The following is a 17,381-nucleotide window of genomic DNA, read 5'->3' on the forward strand; positions in this document are numbered from 1 at the left end:
CCCAGCAGACGCTCTCCTGGCGAAGATGCTGACTCCGGCTCCTTATACGGTGCCGGAGAAGACCAAGAAGGCCAAGGGAACCCGAAAGAGTTCCCGACTCCAAGCGTCATCGGACTCACCATCTGATGACTCTACGACACACTCCTCCCCCGAAGACGACGAGGAAGAAGAAGATGCTCCCCCTCCAGGCGGGGAGACAAGAAAAGGAAGGCCGCCCCAACTGGGGGGGCGAAGGGTCCAAGAAGGGAAGGACTCTCCTTCCGGACAGTTCCACCGCCGCCATCGAAGGCGAAGACGAGTGGTTGCCCAGGGCCAAGCCCCTGGGGAGGTCGTAAGTATTCGGATACCAGAGTAACTCATAGCATTCCTTTGTCGCGCTGCTTTCCGTAACGCTGAACATGATTATGCAGGCCGCCACGAGCCTGTATCGATGCATGGTCGGACGGCTCCCTAGGCTCGTCGGATATGGATAGCGATCCGTTTCCGACCGCCACCTCCCCTTGCCCTGCGGATGAAGCTGAGGTGCTGTCTCAAGAGGCACCGGGTCGAGAGTTGATAGTCCCGGAGGCGCCTCAAGGCGACCTTCCAGACTCCGGGAGCAGAGGGCACAAGGCCCCTGAGGGCTCCGAGTTCGGCCTTGAGCCGAACACCGCGTCGGAACCTCCAGTGGTTCCGGACTTGGGCAGGCGGCCTCCCTCCAAGAGGGGCGAGATGCCTGTGCCGGTGACCTCTGTCCAACCAGAGGTGCCGGACAATCTGCTGGGAGCGCTTCGCAGCACTTCCATCGACGAGGAGCATCGTACTATTATGAGTGCGGTGGTCCAGAAGGTTTAGTCCGCCAAGAGCGGATTGACTGAAGCCTGTGCCAGCCTTCTAACAGGCTTTGAGGTAAGTGTTTAAAATATAGGAAAAATATTACCGCATAGACAGTAGCCCCTGATGCTCTGTTCGGTGTTCACAAAGAAAAGCCGAACAGAGGATCAAACAACATCGCAGGAGTCTAATATAAGTATGTCAATATGCATATGCAGGCTTCGCTGCTGGCATCTTCCGCACTGACTGCCGAGGCCGCCGCACTGAAGCAGGACCTTGAAGTGTCCAAGGACGAGCTCGGCCTTGCCAAGAGGCAGCTGGAGGAGAACAAAGGTAAGTAATACCTAGTTTATGGATATGTATAAAAAGAATGCGGTTGCAAAATGACAGGAACATCATGAATTTGCTAGGGGCCACGACCGAAGTGGCGACCTTAAGGCAAGCGATGTCTGAGGCCGAAGATAAAGCGGCCAAGGAGCGCACCGAGCAGGAAAGGCAAGAGGCTCGGGTGGGTGAGGTGCAGCAAGAGCTCCAAGCTCTCGTGACGAAGCACAAGGCGTTGGAGCTTGACTCGAAGACGCGAGAGTCTAAGCTTGTCGCGGCCCTCGAGAGCACGAAAAGTGCCAAGGCCGAAGCCCAAAAGGCCCTCCAGGAGATTTACGCGATGAAGAAAATAGCGGCGGGTAAGGCATTCTATATGCTTAGCAAGCATGTGAAAGTAAATTACCTATTACTTACCCGAATCCGGAGCTCTCCAGGAGCATTCGCAGATTTGCCCCACAGCGTGTCGGATGCTACACAGTTTTACCAGGCCGAGGAGGGAAGCTCAACAGAGGAGTTGTTTTGGTCTCAGTATACTGGGACCGAACACCCGGTGCCTATGAGCGACCAGCTGAAGCAGCTGGTCGAGCTACACAAAGCGGCCGAACAGGCCATGAAGGGCTTTATAGTCTGGCTGTGGCCTGGCGACGCCCTTCCGAACAGCTACTTCGGCCTGGTGAGGCGGCTTGTAGACGCCTGCCCACGGCTGGAGGTCGTCAAGCGGTCTGTCTGCATCGAAGGTGCACGTCGGGCTTTCGCCCGCGTGAAGGTGCAATGGGCCAAGCTAGACACCATGAAGCTGATCAAGGAGGGACCGCCGCAGGGCAAGGAGCATCGCACCCCCGAAATTTATTATGAGGGTGTCCTGAAGGGTGCCCGTCTTGTAGCGGACGAATGTTCAAAGGATGTAATATTTGAGTAAACTTGCTCGTGTGATCCTGTATGATGAAAACTTGTTTCATATGTGCTATGCAACGCTTGTTTGAATTTAAAATATTACCTTCTGTTTGGTTGTTTATCCAATCTGAGAGATGGCTAGTCCTCGGCTTCTGCCCCCATGCTGCGAGTGCTGGGGTGTTCGGGATAAACCTGAGCACTCTTGTTCCCATTGTTGGGTCCTTCGAGGGAGGTGCTCAGCACAGCGAACAAGGCAACCGGACTAATAATGCTTTGTCACTCTCACTTAGCCATAGAATTCTATAATTTTAAATTTCGGAGAAGCCCCTGGTATTCGGAAGGCCGAATTCGGGGCGTGATACACGCCTTTAAGCCGGACAGGACCGGCTCCTCGCTCTAAGCGGCATAAGTCTTTAGGGACTCGAAACCTCGCCGAACAGTGACCAGTCTCTCGCCTTATCATGACAGTCAGTTTTTGCTTTCTCTACTGAGGTTCTTAGCCCAGCAAAACCGGGGCACAATCGCAGTAGTTCTCCTAGCGCTACCTTAGCCAATAGAGCGGAATGTAAGGTACCAAAACATAGGAGTCGGGCAAACCCAACATTTGACCAAAGACATGATTCAGAGCTGATGCATATAATGCTATAAGTCCAGGGTGCCGCACTTGTGAAAGTGTTCGGACTTCTCACAGCATATTGTGGGGTACTTAAGCCCCTGGTGTGTTGGCTGTACCAAAGTGTACGGTTGCAAGACGTCATTAATGAACACATATATATAACAATAATGCCATAATAGTCATAATGGTATGCGTTGTTTATTCAAAGAGGTGCGTTAAAGCAGAATGATACAGATAGTGCGATAAGCAAAAAGTAGGACTATGTCCCTTCCAAGGGCAAGCTGAGGAATAGTATTAAAGCAAATATTTCACTTGTTATCGTAATCCACCTGGGAGTTCCATGGTGTGGCCTAGCTTTCTGCCGCTCTTGGTTGCTGCATCATGTGTTCGGAAATCATGCTGCCGGACAAGGTTTCCAGAGATTAAAGTCCTGAAAGAGAAAAATAACAAAGCGGGAAGCCCCTAGTGCGGTTTAGGCCGTGTCTTGGAGCGTGCCGTAGTTGTGCCCCCTCCCCACCTGTGCCCATGGTATTTTTAATGCGTAATTATGTACGCATGGCATGAATTTTGTCGTTTGGCTTGGGCCGGGGTGGGGGCCTCATTGCTACGCGAGCTCAGACCGTGCCAGGCGGTCTAGTTGCCGATTACTCCAAGCGCGTTTGAAGGTGTCCGGGTCTTGAAACGCCGAACTGGTGGATTGCCTTGAGAGGCTGCTTTGCGCTTCTACTGCAAGGGCCGCAGTATGCTCCTCCGTGCGGAGAGAGCGCTCTGTGTTTCCGTTAACTATGATGACCCCCGAGGTCCTGGCATCTTGAGCTTGAGGTATGCATAATGCGGTACCGCATTGAATCTCGCAAATGCGGTTTGCCCGAGCAGTGCATGATATCCACTGCGGAACGGGACTATATCGAAGATTAATTCTTCGCTTCGGAAGTTATCCGGGGATCCGAAGACCACTTCCAATGTAATTGAGCCTGCGCAATGGGCCTCTACACCTGGAATGACGCCTTTAAAGGTCGTTTTTGTGGGTTTGATCCTTGAGGGGTCTATACCCATTTTGCACACTGTGTCCTGGTAAAGCAAGTTCAGGCTGCTGCCGCCATCCATAAGGACTCTAGTGAGGTGAAATCCGTCAATGATTGGGTCTAAGACCAGTGCGGCGAATCCGCCATGACAGATACAAGTGGGGTGGTCCTTGCGATCGAAGGTGATCGGGCAGGAGGACCATGGGTTGAACTTTGGGGAGACTGGCTCCAACCCATATACGTCCCTGAGCGCACGCTTCTGCTCCCTCTTGGGGATGTGGGTTGCGTATATCATGTTCACCGTCCACACTTGTGGGGGGAACCTCTTCTGTCCTCCGGTGTTCGGCTGCCGGGGCTCCTCTTCGTCATTGCTGTGTGACCCCTTATCTTTATCTTCGGCAAGTAACTTGCGGCCTGCTTGAACACCCAGCATTCGCTGTTGGTGTGGTTGGCTCGCTTGTCAGAGGTACCGTGTATTTGACACGAGCGATCGAGTACGCGGTCCAAACTGGACGGTCCCGGAGTGCTTCTTTTAAATGGCTTTTTCCGCTGACTGGGTTTAGAGCCTTTGAATCCGGCATTGACTGCCGTATCCTCAGTATTATCGCTGTTAATGCGGCGCTTATGTTTGTTGCGACGTGACCTGCTATTGCCTTCCTTGGTATCCGAAGTACCATGGTTTTTTGATATGTTGTTACTACAAGCCAGCCAGCTGTCTTCTCCCACACAAAAGCGGGTCATGAATGTTGTGAGGGCTGCCATAGATTTCGGCTTTTCCTGTCCAAGGTGCCGGGCAAGCCACTCGCCGCGGATGTTATGCTTGAAGGCTGCTAGGGCCTCTCCATCCGGACAGTCAACGATTTGATTTTTCTTTGTTAGGAACTGTGTCCAGAATTGCCTGGCCGATTCTTCTGGCTGCTGAATTATGTGGCTCAAGTCATCGGCGTCTGGTGGTCGCACATAAGTGCCCTGAAAGTTGTCGAGGAATGCGGCTTCCAGATCTTCCCAACAGCTAATGGACTCTGCTGGCAAGCTATTAAGCCAATGCCACGCTGGTCCTTTGAGCTTTAGCGGGAGGTATTTGATGGCGTGTAAGTCATCGCCGTGGGCCATGTGGATGTGGAGGAGGAAATCCTCGATCCATACCGCAGGATCTGTTGTGCCGTCGTATGATTCAATATTTACGGGTTTGAAACCCCCTGGAATTTGATGATCCATTACTTCGTCTGTGAAGCATAGGGGGTGTGCGGCGCCTCTGTATTGGGCTATATCGCGACACAGCTTGAATGGGTCTTGCCCGCTGTGTTCGGCCCGGCCGGATTGACTTTTACTGTATCCGGCGTGACGTTTATCGTCTCGCATAGTGGCGCGCCCTCGTGATCCGTAGATCGATCTTGCATGTTTTGCTTTGTCCTCCAATACGTCTCACAGGTCTGGCGTATTTCCCCATGCCTTTTTATTTGAATGGTGTCGGGGTGCAGGCTGAGTTTTTGGTTGGAATGCCTCTCTATCGCAGCCACGAGGTGGCCGATCAGCCGCGTCATATGCTTCTTCCTCCAGTCAGGGTAGCAACCTGCATTTTGGGTAACTCTTGGAGGGGCGCTCGGGTTTATATTCCTCGGCCGCGAGGACTTCAGTCCATCTGTCAGCTAGCAGATCTTGATCAGCTTGAAACTGCCGCTGCTTTTTCTTAAGGCTATTCGCCGTGGCTATAAGCCGGAGCTTGAAGCGCTCTTGTTCGACGGGATCCTCTGGCACGGCGAATTCGCCATCGCCGAGGCTTGCCTCGTCTTCGAAGGGGGCATGTAATTATCATCCTCCGCTTCTCCATCTGCCGCTCTCTTAGGAGGGCTGGCTCCTCCATCCTCCTGCTCTAAATCTTGCTGGAGGGGATTGTTGTTATCTTCGGCACTATCCGGAGTGTTATTATCTCCTGTGTCGGTATCACCACTTTTGCTTTGGCGGGACTTAGAGCGGCGCCGCTGACGTCGGCGCTTGGGTTGCTTCTTGGAGGGGTCATCCGCCGATGTCTCGTCGCCATTGCCTTCTTTGGGTGTGTCCACCATGTATATATCGTATGATGAGGTGGTTGTCCAGTGCCCTGTGGGCAGTGGTTCATCTTTGTCTCCCGCATCGTCGTCCATACCGTCGATGTCTTTGGAGTCAAAGTCGAGCATGTCGGTTAAGTCATCGACAGTGGCTACTAAGTGGGTGGTGGGCGGGCCGCGAATTTCTTTGTCGTCCGCATCTCAATCCTACCGGACATAGTTCGGCCAGGATCCTCCTGACAAGGAGAGAGACCTTAACGATTTCAGTATGTCGCCAAAGGGCGAGTGCTGAAAAATATCAGCGGAGGTAAACTCCATGATCGGAGCCCAATCGGATTCGCTAGGAACGGGCGCAGGCGGTTCGAGAGTCCATGGCCGGAGAGAGATCCGGCAGTTTGTCAACACGGCTCTTGTGCAGAGTAAGGTCGATGTTCGGCTCAATCGCCGATGAGGGTAAGGCCTCCGTGGCGGGGTCCATCCACCCGTCCATGGACGGTGCAACTGGCTCCGAATTGAGGGTCGGAGCGGCTGCCGGTGCGATCTCCTAAACATTGTCGGATGGTAGAGCTAAATCGTACTCATCATGACCACGTGACGCACAAGGCAGAGGCTCCAATCCGTCGAAGATCAAGTCTCCGCGGATATCAGTCGTGTAGCTTAAGCTTCCAAACCTGACCTCATGGCCAGGGGCGTAGCTTTCAATCTGCTCCAGATGGCCAAGCGAATTGGCCCGCAGTGCAAAGTCGCCGAATACAAAAATTTGTCCGGGGAGAAAAGTCTCACCCTGGACTACATCACTAACGATGATAGAAGGAGACATCAAGCCTAACGGCGATGACACAGAGGAACTCTCAATGAAAGCACCAATGTCGGTGTCAAAACCGGCGGATCTCGGGTAGGGGGTCCCGAACTATGCGTCTAGGCGGATGGTAACAGGTGGCAGGGGACACAAAGTTTTACCTAGGTTCGGGCCCTCTTGATGGAGGTAAAACCCTACGTCCTGCTTGATTAATATTGATGATATGGGTATTACAAGAGTAGATCTACCACGAGATCAGAGAGGCTAAACCCTAGAAGCGAGCCTATGGTATGATTGTCTGTTGTCCTACGGACTAAAACCCTCTGGTTTATATAGACACCGGAGAGGGCTAGGGTAACACAAGGTTGGTTACAAAGGAGGAGATATACATATCCGTATTGCCTATCCTGCCTTCCACGCCAAGTAGAGTCCCATCCGGACATGAGACGAAGTCTTTAATCTTGTATCTTCATAGTCCAATAGTCCGGCCAAAGGATATAATCCGGCTGTCCGGAGACCCCCTAATCCAGGACTCCCTCAGTAGAAGACGAACACCCCGAAAGCAGTCAAGGGCCTCTTCAAGACATGGCAGCCCAGCCATAGCATCACAATCCAGACGCTTGTGCGGAAAAGTTTGGTCCTAGTTGTACATGATGCAAGAGTAATAGCTTCACTATTGATGGCTCCAAAATCTGCCAAAGGTGATCTTGGGCTTCGTCTATGGGTTCTTGGCGCTGTCAAAGAATGTATTGTGCTCTCTAAAGCTGAGCATGCTGAATGAGCCCTGAGTTGTGACAGCACTTGGAAGCCTTGGCAGTCTTGGCTTGGGCTTCTGAACTTGAGGCCTCTGCTCCACATGATAGTCATACTATGGCCCGGGAGCAGTGGGTGGAACCATGATTGGCCATTTGACTGTCACCAACTCACCACGATTGAACACACATTCCATAGTATGTGGCCTTGGAGGGGGAACAACGCCATCATAGGTGATTGGCGTCACAGTGGTTTTGGAATTCACATTGACTTCAGGCTCCACATTATCTTCGGCCATGACCGAGTCATTGGCTTCAGTGGCGTTGTTGGTGGCAGCCTCAGGGTTTTCAACCTCCATCTATTCGACGACTGGAGGGTCGGGCACGATCACATCCTCTTCAAGAATGACTAGATCACTGGCAGGGGGTGTGGCTTCTCTTTCTTCTCCTGTATCTTCTTCTTTTTCTTCCTCGAATGATGCAGCCGAAATGTCTTCAGCAGCTTTGGCTTCACACTCAGAGGCAGACGCAGATGGAGTGGCTTTAGGAAACACTTGATGTGCTACTGAGCTAGTGTGTTGTGCTTCTTCTTCTGGAATGCTTGACATGGAGACCTATAGGCTGAGGTCCTTGCGAAGCCTGCGAAACACTGGCGACGCCTTTGGAGAAGGAGTGGTCTCCATGTAGTTGTCATCATCAAGCACCGAAGAGGTGACTTCAGCAGGTGGAGTATGGGGTGTGTCATCTTGCACATGGGTGTCTTGTTGTTGTCGCTCAGCCCATGCATCATCTTGAGCAATTGGCGTCAATGGACGACCAATGCTAATAACTTCACTGCTCATGGGAGCGGGCGATGATACCGACTGGGGCTCGAGCTAAGGAAGGACTTCATCATCATGCACATTGTCTTCATGACCAATGTCTTCAGCTGTGTTGGGGTCAACAGCTTGAAGTTCTTTACTTTCTGGGGCCTCTATGGAAGCAGGCTCATGAATCACAAGGCGTCGTTCTTGGTTGGTTGAAGCAGGGAGAGCAATGGAGATGGGTTCAATGATGAGGGGCTATGAGGCGGCAGCACGCTCTTTCTTTGAAGACTTTGAAGCCTTTGTCTTCAATTTCTTCTTGGAGGGAGCATCATTAGATGTATATTTGAGCTTCCTCTTCCTGGCTTCGGCTTCAGCATGCCTGGCTTTCTTCAGCTCTGAAGCTGCTGAGGTGACCTTTGGCTTCGAGCCAGTCATACTGGCAGGGAAGACTATGCTTGGTCGTTCCTGCCATTGGGCTTCGGGTTGGGCTTTAGCAGACTTCCTCTTTTGATTGGCATCCATCCTGGGATCGATGCCAGGATGCCCAAGAGCCTTTCGCTTCTCAGCTTCATTGTGCGCTTGAACACATTTCTGCGCATAGTACTTCATGCGCTCGTGTGAGCCTTTGGCTTCTTCACGCTTCTTGGTGAACTCGGCCTTGAGATCATTCATCATCTTCTTGAAGATTTGCACATCTGCCACACTGAGCTTGGCCATGTGCTTCTTGAAGTGTGTCTTCTCATAATCAATCTTGTTCTTGACTTCGACGATTTTCTGAGCCAAGGCCAGTTCATTGGCAATGGCTCTGTGAAACGTGACGCTGATGTCCACTGGCAGCTGCAGATCATCAATGTTCACGCTTTGGTGCTCAAACCATTCATCAATGAAATTGTTCATAATGTCAACATCAAAGAGAGGCAGATCTTGAAAGATCTCTGCCTCTTGCTTGCTCTTGATCAGCATCTCTAGAACTTCATCACCAAGATCTTCATCACTGGACAGATCAATGGTGTCTTCCTCATTGCGTAGAATGGCAGCAGGAGTCAAGTCATGCCTTGGAATCTTCTTGGGCTTCTTGGTATTCTTGGTCCTCTTGGAGACATGAGATAATTCTTTAGACTGCACACGGGGTTTAGGAGGTGCAGGCTTCAATAGCTTCACAGTCGAAGCTGTTGGTGCAGCAGAGGGCTCCGAAGCTTTTGTCTTATTCTTTTTCTTGGGTGGTGAAGGAGCATCTTCAAAGTCCGCGTCATCAGCAGATTGATCCACCGTGGCCCTCTGAGAAACAATGTGGGAGAGGAGCCCATCGAAGCTATTGAAGGGCCCGATGACATTGGGATTGGCATCGCGTGTGCCATCCGGCCTTGGAGCAGACGTACCAGGGTTGAAGTTCAGGCTGAAAGCCCTCCTGTTCTTTGCAGCTGACTCCTTTGTGAACTGAAAGTTGCTCTTGAAGATATTGTCGTCATGACACCATAGCAAAGATGATGGGTCTGCATTCTCAGGCTGAGGTCCTCGGACCATGCCAGGATACAAGCCTTGGGAAATGGCTTCAGGCTTCGACTTGGGTTGCAGATTCCTATAGAGAATATCGCCCCACGGGTGCTTGATAGCGTTCTTCTCAGCATATTCAGCAGTGACGAAGTTGTACTTGAACCACTATTCAACCCAATATCTTCGGATCCATTGGATCCTGGTCTTGCGTTGATTATAGTTCTCCTCAGGACCAGTCTTGTACATTTCATATAGATCCGAAGGCAGATCTAGAGCAGTATTTCCACGGTGTTGCCTGCCACCCTTCCTAGCAGATTTCTTAGAAGCCATAATATTCAGACAGATATGCTTCAAAATAGTGAAACTCTTCCGTCTACTTGTCAATCAAGAACTGGGTTCAGAGGAGTGAATATGATGCTGTAAGAATTCTGCAAATGAATGCAGACTGTGAGAACCAAGGGATTCTCCCACGGACATGTACCTGTGACAGCATTAGAGATGCGAGGGAAGGGGAAGAGGTCATATGCATTCTCAGAAGATTTTGAAGATAAATCAGTTTGAAGACATTGACCTCATAGTGCGAAGACATTCACTTATATGAAGGGAGTTGGTTCCAGATTTGTACGAATCCATGAATAAGTACAAGTGAGGAATCTAACTAGTTATGAAGCATAAGTGAATATACTTTCCAAGATATGAGATTCAGAAAGAGACAGATCCAGATTTGGAAGCGTAGAAACAACTTTTGGTTGAAGTGGATGGATTTGATAGATCAAAAAGACTATAAAAAGTGAGATTTATTTACCCCAAACGAACTGCTAGACGAGGCAGAGGAGAGGCCGAGCAGTCCAATCTCCCATGCCCTAACTTGGTGGCGGAAGACACCTACGGCGGCGGCGAAGAAGACAAGGTCCGCGGCCGGCGTGAGGATGGCGTCGAACAGGTCGAGGCAGCTAAGCGCTTCATCTCCGGCATTGACCCGAGCTAGCGGTGGCGCCAGGGTTTGAGAGAGGTGGCGAGGTGGAAGAGGAGATAATGACCATGTTGGATGTGTATTTATAAGGTAAAGGGCTTCGCAGCGTAATTATGCAAGTGCTCCTGGCGGTTCACATCTGATGGACACGTGGCATGCATGCAACTGATTGAAAAGTTGTTCCATGTACCCATGCACGCTTGGTTTGTCGGGTGGTCGTTCCGGCTTCTCCGGTATCCAGGCAAAAGAGATATACCATCAAAAGCAGTTTTAAATGTGTGTCTCTTTATCTTCAGCTGACAAGGACGCAGTGAAGACATTTGACACATTTCAACATAACACATATGACTAGATAGAAAGAATTTGAGAAAGAAGCACAGAAGGGGTTAGGGTCCGATCACATTCACTTAGTTCAGAAAATGGCAAGTTTGAAGACATAGCTATAAGTGAATGCTGTAGAGAAGAGAACACGCATATATATATATATATACCTTGAAGTCAAATCAATGTTGAAGCCAAACCAAATGCGAAGATAATGCAATCATGAGGCCAAAATTAGAATCTTCGAGAAAGTTTAGTGGTGGTGTTACCCACCGTATAGGAAGTATTAGACCCAGACACGGCGCACAATTATCGTGGCACTCCGAAGTCAAATTCCGCGTTAATATATTAACACTTAGAGTGTATGTCTTCATTGATTGAAGATATACATTACTTCGTGTGTTGCACATCTAAGTCATCAACATGCATAAGCGTTAGGATGTGTGTCCAATCACAGGACATTTGAATATTCTAAGATATTTAGCTCACACCACAACTTGCAAAACCTTTTCTCATCCAAGGGCTTTGTCAAGATATCTGCCAATTGCTCTTCAGTGTTGATATGAATGATATCAATATCTTCCTTCATGACATGATCTCTAAGAAAGTGATGACGGATCTGAATGTGCTTTGTCTTCGAGTGCTAAACTGGGTTGTTGGCAATCTTGATGGCACTTTCATTGTCGCAATAGAGTGGCACATGCTTCAGGTGGATACCATAGTCCTTGAGAGTTTGCTTCATCACTACAAGAAGTATGTCAACTTATGACCTTCTGTCAGTGACCCTGAAAGAATTGGTCATAAATCTATGACCATTTTAGACCAATTGGTCAAAAGCTGTTTCGGGGGCTCCAAACCCTAAACCATTGCGACCATTTTGGTCAGAAAGGTCGTAATTTCCTTACGCGAAATGGTGATAAAGCAGACAGCACTAGTCCGCTACCTTATTTCTAGCTGATCATGACCAATATAGATGGTCATAACCTTGTAAATTGTGGTGGATTGGTATGACTTGGCGCCACCTCATCAGTTTTGCCTATGTGTCATGTCCATGTGTCAATTTCTGCCCTAGGTTGTGAAGCAACCTATATTTCTGTCATTTCGAAAATTCCCAAAAAAATCTCATAAATTCTTTGGGTCATATCTTCGTCAAATATGTAAAATTCCTTCCTTGCCTAGTTCAAAAATAATTCAACAATATTCATTTTCCTATTCTGTTCATAACAACACTTTATGAAGGAAGTGCTATTTATATGTTCATGATTGCCCTCGGAATTCTTGGGCACTCTTTACTATCCAAATAATTGCCGCATGACAAAATTCAGCTCCATTTGCCTAGCACTTCTTCCTCGACAAATTTCCAAAGTTTTTGTCCACCTAGAAGCATTGTGAAGGAAGTACCTTTTTTATATATCCAAATGACATGAAATTCATACAGTTCCTTCATATGCCCAAATTATCACCCTCCTCCAAATTGCAGCACAGTCAAATCATCTATGTGAGCCCAGGTTCAATTTATATTTTATGGCCAGATTGGCATGCTGCAAAGCAAGTGTTATCTAGACCCCTCCTATTACCCTCAAACTCTTTGGGCACTCTTCCATACCCAAATCATTGCCACATGATAATATTCAGCTCCATTTTCCTAGTAAATCTTTCTCATGAAATTTCCAAAGTTTCTACCTCGAGAGAAGCTTTGTGAAGTAAGTACTAGCTAGGCTTACCCAAATGATCTGAAAATCTACCAGCGCATGACCATACCTATGTAACTTACCTAAACCAAATCTAAGCTCATTTCATTCATCCAATTTCTCTCACTAGTTTTCCCAAGTTTCTGTCCATAGAAGAGCATTGTGAAGGAAGTACCACTTTGGCATGTCCAAATGGTATTAATTTTCTACGGTGCTTTCCAATGCCCAAATAACCATCCTCCACCAAATTTCGGCTCAATCTATTCATTATTTTGAGCCCAGCTTCAACATTCATATTTCTGTCCAGTGTGGTACTTTGCAAAGCAAGTACCACCTAGGATCTTCCTTTTGATCTGAAAATTTTCAAAGACATTCTTCTAAGTAGATGATCATCCTCAGCCAAAACTCACACCCATTGTCCATGTGCATTTCTTGTACTGCCAATCAAACACTTGGCTGCTAATTCATCATTGAGCATAGGTCGGTCTCCTCATGAGATTCTTCTGTTGTAATTTTCTTCCTAGCACCTACCTGGGGAGTGCCCAACCCACTAGACATGCCTAGGCCTCCCAGAACGCATGTTAACGCAAAGGTCACGCGGTGACCACGCACCAGGCATGCGAGTTCGCGCGCTTTGGAGTTGGGGCCCTGGGCCACCATCCAAACCTCGACGTATCACCACCAAACCATATATTTATGCTTAAATATATACTTATGTAACTAGAAATGATATTTGGAAAAATAAAAAGAAAACAATAAGGAAACTGTAGTTCAAATTTGACCCGCTTCCTGCTGAATCAGCGGCAATTTGTCTTTTTCACCGAGGTGGATCAAAACTTTTGACACCCAACCATTTTGTCAATTGTGCATTAAATATGGCCTAGTATTTTAGAAAATTGATTTGGTCCAATTTTGCAACAAATATATGGTAGGTCCTTCACAAAAAGAACTCAATTTGGGCACTCGGAAAATGGAAAATGAATTTTCCGTGCAAAGAAAATGAAAACTCCCTTAGGCAACATTGTTTGGAATTCCAAGAAGCACCCTTGTGCACAATATGAGATCATTTGAACAAACTATGCCATGAATGTGGCCATAAGATTAATCATTTGGCTTGAAAAGCCTGAATCTTCACGTGTGATAGCTCATTTCTGACAACACCTTTTTAAAATAATTGTCGTATTACAAGTTTATTATTTTTCCTGGAAACTTGGTCACATATAATGACACAATGAGAAGGTTTCCTAATTTTTTGATTTTTTTGAATTTTTTATGCCCGTTTCAAAATGCGGTCAAAACGACGGGCATGACCGTTCCTAGCTAGTGGTTGAATCTTGGAATTTTTTGGTGTTTCTTTGATTAAATAGATACTTATGTACCTAGAAATGATTTTTGAAAAAAAAATAAAGAGCAAACTATGAGGCAGCTGCAGTTCAAATTTGACCCGCTTCCTACTGAATCGGCGGGAATTTGTCTTTTTCACCAGAGGTGGATCAAAACTTTTGACACCCAACCATTTGGTCAATTGTGAATCAAATATGGCCTACTATTTTAGAAAAATGATTTGGTCCAATTTTGCAACAAATATATGGTAGGTCCTTCACAAAAAGAACTCAATTCGGGCACTCGGAAAATGGAAAATGAATTTTCCATGCAAAGAAAATGAAAACTCCCTTAGGCAACATTGTTTGGAATTCCAAGATGCACCCTTGTGCACAATATGATATCATTTGAAAAAACTATGCCATGAATGTGGCCATAAGATTGATCATTTGGCTTGAAAGCCATGACTCTTCATGCCTGATAGCTCATTTCTGAGAACACTTTTTAAAAATAATTTCCGTATTACAAGTTTATTATTTTTCCTGGAAACTTGTTCATATGTAATGACACAATGCGAAGGTTTTCCAATTTTTTGATTTTTTTTTTGAATTTTTTATGCCCGTTTCAAAATGCAGTCAAAATGGTGGGCATGACCGTTCATAGCTAGTGGTTGAATCTTGGAATTTTTTTTGTTATTTCTCTGATTAAATAGATACTTTTGTACCTAGAAATGATTTTTGGAAAAAATAAATAGCAAACTATGAGGTAGCTGCAGTTCAAATTTGACCCGCTTCCTACTGAATCGGCAGCAATTTGTCTTTTTCACCAGAGGTGGATCAAAACTTTTGACACCCAACCATTTGGTCAATTGTGCATTAAATATGGCCTAATATTTTAGAAAATTGATTTGGTCCAATTTGGCAACAATTATTTGGTAGGTTCTTCACAAAAAAATCTCATTTTGGCCACTCAAAAAATGAAAAATGATTTTTTTCGTCCAAAGGAAATGAAAACTTCCTTAGGAAACATTGTTTTCCATTCCACTATGCACCCTTGTGCACAATATTTTTGGAAATTAATTTGGTTCAAATTTGCAACAAATATTTGCTAGGTTCTTCACAAAAAGACTCATTTTCGACACTCGAAAAATGGACGAGAGGTGGACGAAATACTTTTAAGAGGAAACCATTTGGTCAACTGTACATAAAATACGGTCAAATATGTTCGGAAATTGTTGCGGTCCAATTTTGTAACTAATATTTGATAGGTTCATCACATAGATGAAAACCAAAAGGAAAAAACACATTTGCATAAGATTAATTGTCACTGGTGGAGATGTTTGTGCCATGGATTGATGACATGGCACACATCAACCATCCATCCATCCACCCACCCGCCCGCAGACCAAACCCTAACTCCACTCCTCCGTCGGACCCCTCTCCCCTGATTCAAATCCACCCTTCGCCGCCGCTGCCACCTACCTCAAGCCGATCCCGTCGCCCGCGCCCGCGTGTGTCACATCCCTAGCTGCTGGTAGTGCTCTAGGCTAGCTTCATGTGTGCATCATGTCTATATTTTCGAAACTTGAACTGAGGAATTTTGGAAGCCTCAAAAACTTAAATAAAAGAGGGGCAAAAACCCTAGAAATCTCATTCATCGCTCCAAAATGCTCTTCTTAAATGTTTGATAATTTTTGGTAAGGGTTCTGGTCCCAACCAAAATATTGAACATTTTTAAGGAATTATTTTTGGGACTTTGGATTTAATTCATTAGCTATTTGAATTTGAATTATATTCATATAATTAGAATATAATTTCAAATACCCCTGAAATATTTTATAAGCTTTTGGAAAAGTCCATCTAGCAATATAAAATATTCAGAGGAGTTTTTGGCATTGTTTGAATTATTTTAAATTCAAAACAGTGGCAAAATAAATTTAAAAAAACAAAACAGATCAGAAATAAAAGACAGAAAAGGAGAGCAGAACCACCTGGACTTACCTGTGAAGGCCACCTGGTGGCCCAACAGGACCGGCCCAGCCGGCCCAGCCCACCTCCTCCCCCTTGTCATCTTCCTCCTCTGCCAGGAGGACGAACAGAGGCGAGGCGTGGCGCGCGCCCGAGAGGCCTCGGCCACCTCCTGCTTCCCCCTGGCCACCTCCTGCTTCCTCTCGTCGCCCTGGACCCCGTCCGCGACGCCACGCACCCTCCCAGGCCTCGCACTCTCCCCGTGCCTTCTCCCCCCTTTCTCTGGCTCCCTCTCTCCTCCACCGAGCGGAGCCCCATCGCCGCCGACGCCGTCCGCCGTGGCCACCACCACCCCCTCTCCTCCCCGACGCGCTCCCGAGCTCCGCAGTGCCTCCCTCGACCTCCTCGACGTCTCACGCGACCAGAAGGGCCCCGAGCAGCCGCCATCGTCATCATCTCCAAGCTTCGGCCCCGGCGCCCTTCTCCGTCGATTCGGCCACTCCGGCGCGCCCCCGAGCCCACTAACCCTCCCTGCAGCTCCCCGGTGAGCCCTTGACCCGATTCCCCCTCTCCCCGTGCCCTACCTCCCTCTCTAGCCGCCGTTCACAACGAGCCGAGAACCCCACGCCGCCGGCGAAGTCGCCGCCATCACTGCAGCCAGCAAGGCTCGAAACCGAGCACGGCACCGTGCTCCTAGCATCCTCAGGAGCTCGGCGAGCCCCTTAGCCATCCCTCCCGTCCTCTGTGGCCTCGCCTCGCTCGAACCCGAAGCTCCGGCCGCCGCACTTGCCATCGCCGTCGTCGGCTCCGGCCACCCCAGCCGCGGCCACCGCCACCGCTGGACGCGCCGTGTCGCGGACGTTCTAATGAGCCAAACCGCGCGCCAAACCATCGCCCCTAGCTCAAATCCGAGCCGCGCCGCCGTGCGGAATGGTCGCCACCGGCGATACTCCGGCGACCGCCGACGTGGCACGCTTAATTAGTGTTAATGACCCAACTAATTAAACCCACAGCCACTGACAGTGGGCCCCACCCCTGGTCAAACCCCAGTCAGCGCTGGGTTTGACCGGGATTAGCTCCTGTGTCACTGACGTGTGGCCCCCACACGTCAGGTTTGACCTGGGGCGCCCAGTTGACCCTGCTGACGTCACAGTGACGTGGTGCTGACGCCATAATCATTTCTGGATTTAATATAATCAGGAAATTCTAGAAAATAGCTAAAACTTCAATAAATCATAGAAATTCAACCGTAACTCCAAATTAAATAATTCATATATGTAAAATTATCAGAAAAATTCAAGGAATCCATCTGTACCATTTTCATGCATGTTAGAACAACTTATAGTTGCTGTTTAGCACAAATCAATTAAATGGCATTTGAATAATCACATATGGAGTTTGAATTTGAATTTTGTATTCAAACCAACTTCATTTAATCTGTTGCTAGTTGCATTAGCCCAAAACACATTCATTTTGCCATGTCATGATCATGCATCATATTGTGCATTGCATTGATTGTGTTTCTTCTGTGGTTG

Source organism: Triticum dicoccoides, chromosome 6A, assembly GCF_002162155.2.
Source record: "Triticum dicoccoides isolate Atlit2015 ecotype Zavitan chromosome 6A, WEW_v2.0, whole genome shotgun sequence".
NCBI lineage: Eukaryota > Viridiplantae > Streptophyta > Magnoliopsida > Poales > Poaceae > Triticum > Triticum dicoccoides.